Source organism: Dromiciops gliroides, chromosome 3 (genome assembly GCF_019393635.1).
Source record: "Dromiciops gliroides isolate mDroGli1 chromosome 3, mDroGli1.pri, whole genome shotgun sequence".
Classification (NCBI taxonomy): domain Eukaryota; kingdom Metazoa; phylum Chordata; class Mammalia; order Microbiotheria; family Microbiotheriidae; genus Dromiciops; species Dromiciops gliroides.
Genome location: NC_057863.1, coordinates 653,084,048 through 653,088,116, shown reverse-complemented (window position 1 = coordinate 653,088,116; position 4,069 = coordinate 653,084,048). Strand labels below are relative to the sequence as shown.

The 4,069-nt window shown below is 41.4% G+C and overlaps 1 pseudogene; it reads right to left on the bottom strand.

Moving 5' to 3' along the window:
• Window positions 1-1,393: 1,393 nt before the first annotated feature.
• On the bottom strand, window positions 1,394-3,814 carry LOC122748315 (annotated as a pseudogene).
• Window positions 3,815-4,069: the final 255 nt, after the last annotated feature.

Below are 4,069 nucleotides of genomic sequence, written 5' to 3'. Positions count from 1 at the left end.
TGCACTTTCAGGGTTTCAAAGGACTTTATAAATTTCATCTCATTTTATCTTGACAAAAAAATATTGGAGGGTGGATACGATTGTTATCCCCATTTTTTTTTTTGGTGAGGCAATTGGGGTTAAGTGACTTGCCCAGGGTCACACAGCTAGTAAGTGTCAAGTGTCTGAGGCCGGTTTTGAACTCAGGTCCTCCTGAATCCAGGGCCGGTGTCTTATCCACTGTGCCACCTAGCGGCCCCTGTTATCCCCATTTTTAACAGTTGAAGAAATTGAGACAAATAGAGGTTGAATAACTTAGCCAGGGTCCAGTGACTTATCTGGGAAGTGTCTGAAGTCAAATTTGAACTCAGGTCTTCCTGATTCCACGGCCAGCACTCTATCCATTGTACCATCTGGATTCTTCAAAGTAACATGTCTCATAATCAATAACCGCTCTAGTGGTTTTTCTATTTTCCCAGTTCTTAACCTCAAAGTTTTCTAATTCTGCATTCTCTGTTCACTCTACAGTTTGTTATATTTCAATGAACAACTGCTTTTTCAGAACTCTGAGTCAGACAACTTTAAGTACCTTCTGAGTAGATCTATGTAGCAGACAAGTTAATTGTCAAGCCTGACAACTCAAAAGCAAATTGATGGGGTGGCTAGGTGGTGCAGTGGATAAAGCACTGGCCCTGGATTCAGGAGTACCTGAGTTCAAATCTGGCCTCAGACCCTTGACACTTACTAGCTGTGTGACCCTGGGCAAGTCACTTAACCCCCATTGCCCCACAAAAAAGAAAAAAAAAGCAAATTGACACCCAAATAACGGAACTGTCCAGAGGCACTTCCTTAAAGGCTATTTTAAGCTAGCAACACCATTGGGTGATTACACTAGGATCCCTGCTTTCTTTCTTTCTCTCAACTCTCTGCAGGCTGGCTTCTAACCTCATTGTTCTGCTTTTTCCCAAACTGCTTTTTCCCAAGTTGCTAATGATCTCCTAATGGTCAAATCAAATGGTTTTTTTCTCAGTCCTTATCCTTCTTGACCTCTCTGCAGTTTTCAACACGGTCAGTCAATCAACTAACAATTATTAAGTGCACACAATATGCTAGACACTGAGCACCACCTACTTCTTCTTGATACTCTCCTTTCTAGGTGGCCATGCCACGGTTAGAGCATAGATTTCCTCCTATCTGTTTGCTTCTTCTCAGTCTTCTTTACTGGATCTTCATCTAGGTCATGCCCACTAACCATGAATATCTACCAGGCTTCTGACTGGCACCCTCTTCTTTTCTGCCTTTATACATTTTTTCTTAGTGATCTCATCAGCTGTCATGGACACAATGATCATTTCTATGTGTCTGATTCTCAGATCTCTTTGTTCAGCCCTAACCTCTCTCTTGACTTCCAGTTTCACACTTCCACATCCTTACTGGACACCTCAAATTTGATGTATCTAAGATATCTTAAAATCAATAGTTCCCAAACAGAACTCATTATATTCTTCCAATCTCCCCCCAAACTCGCCCCCTCTGAACTTTCCTATTACTGTCAAGGGCATCACCATCCCCTCACTCACCTACACTCATCACATAGGTGAATTCCAATGTTTGGGAGCTACCTTTATGTAAGTGTTGTCAAAAGTGGTGTTGGGCTCTTTTTCCAAGTAAGTTGAAATAAGATTGGAAAATAGTTGGGGTCAGTATATTGTCATAAGATTGCCTCCCTCCCATCTGAGAAAATGTATCAGTAACCTTAGGTCTCTTGTATAGAAGAGTAATATTCACATAGAAAAGCTTACTTCATAAAGCACACAGTTAGAAAATGTTCATCACTTTTCATTACAATTAATAGGTACTATTATTTTGGAATGATCATCTTCAGGGTACTATTATTCCTTTCACTAATTTCTATTATAATGTAAATAATAAAAGTAGCTAGCAGTTATGGAGTGCTTTAATTTTTAAAAGCACTTTACTCATATGATCTCATTTGTTCTTCATACCAGGTTCTTGAGGTAGCTGCTATTATTATTCTTATTTTCTACATGGCAATTATTAATAATTATAGTAGCCAGCATTTGTATAATGCTTACTATGTTCCAAGCCACTTTGAAAATATCATCTCATTTGATCCTCACGATAACATTGGGAGGTGGGTGCTGTCAAAATCGCCATTTTACAGATGAGCTCACTGAGACCCAGAGAAGTTAAATGACTTGTTCAGGGTCACAAAGTTATGTCTGAGACAATATTTAAATTTGAATCTTCCTCACTCCAAATCCTGCATTCTATCTCTGGGCATTTCTTGTTTTTCCTTTTCTTTTCAGATCTATTAAATGGGCACAAAGGCTCTTCTATTCTTACAGAAATTACTATAGATACAGTCACACAGAGTTACAGAAAGCCTGATAAGGTTCCTGCACACATTGATTGAGGTCTACACATTCAAATGTTGGATAGTCATTTCACAGAAGGTAGCTCTGTGGAAACCAATGTTTCCACTACAAGACTGGTTTCAAAGGTGGGCTTAGGGTTTCAATATCTGTGAGATTAAGCTTTAAAATAATAAGAATCCATTCCATTTGTCTTGTCAGAAGTGTCAAACAGGCTGCTGTGATAGTTTGGCAAGCAACACTCCCCACTGTAGCCTGAGTTAGATTAAAATGTCATTGGGAAATAGTAAACAAAATCAATCATAATACAATAAAACAAAGATAATGTTAATTTGTGTTTTTCTAAATTATCAAGCATCACATGTAATTTAGTGGTCCCCATTTTAATTTGAGTTTGACACCCCTGGTTTAGATGTATCCTCCTGGAGGCTGGTAAAGGGGATGTTCCTAATCACCTCAGGGCTCTGAAAGCTGGATCCTAACATAAGTGAATACATCAAGTGCCCTTCAGGAAAAACAGAGAATGCTTTGAGATGAGTGGAGAAACCTAGTTTTAAGGGTGCTCTAACTTTTGACATATAATAGGAGCTACATCAGTGGGAGTATTAGGTTCTTGCAGCTAGGGTCTATTAGTTTCATTTATCTATGTGTTAATTGTTACAAATCTCATGTTATTACTGGGAGTCATGTAAAACACTTCAGAATGATTCTTGCCTCAGGAACTGGAATTCTTCTTTTTTTTTTTTTGGTGAGGCAATTGGGGTTAAGTGACTTGCCCAGGGTCACACAGCTAGTAAGTGTCAAGTGTCTGAGGCCGGATTTGAACTCAGGTACTCCTGACTCCAGGGCCAGTGCTCTAGCTACTGTGCCACCTAGCTGCCCCTGGAATTATTCTTTAAAGTTTTCTTGGTGTTCCTCTGTGGCTGCAGAAGGATGACATAGCATTTGGGGATGAAGATGCAGCCTAGCAAGCCAGTACTGGAGCTCAAGATGGAGAAGACCTCCACAGCCACCATCATCTTCCCCTTGGTGCTCTGGTACGTGGGGAGGAAGGAGACCCAGACACTGCAGAACACCAGCATGCTGAAGGTGATGAACTTGGCTTCATTGAAGGTGTCAGGGAGATTTCTGGCTAGAAAAGCCACAGTGAAGCTCCCTAGAACCAAGAACCCCATGCATCCTAGGACAAAGTAGAGGCCTCATTGCACTCCAGGATGATGTGCTCAGGGTCAGAGTGTGTCTGCCTGAGGGAATGGGGGAGAGAGCAGCAGCCAGATTCCACAGAGCATGACTTGAATCAAGGTGCAAAAGAGAACAACAGAAATGGGAGCTCTGGATCCCACCCATTTCCTGCTCCTGCTGCCTGGTCTGGTGGCTCTGAAGGCCAGAACCACAGTGATTGTTTTGGCCAAGATAGAGGAGATGACCACTGTGAACATGACTCCAAATGTTGTTTGTCTGAGGAGGCAATTGGTAGCAGTTGGGCAGCCAATGAAGAGTAGAGAGCAGAGGAAGCAGAAGGTGAGGGAGATGAGGAGGATGTACACATTGATAATGAGGTTGATGCACATATTACCAAAGCTAGCTCAGCATTTAGAAGGCTCTGAGGGAAAGTGTGGGAGAGAAGAGATATTAGACTGACTACCGAACTGAAGGTCTACAGCGCCGTTGTGTTGACCTCATTGCTGTATCCT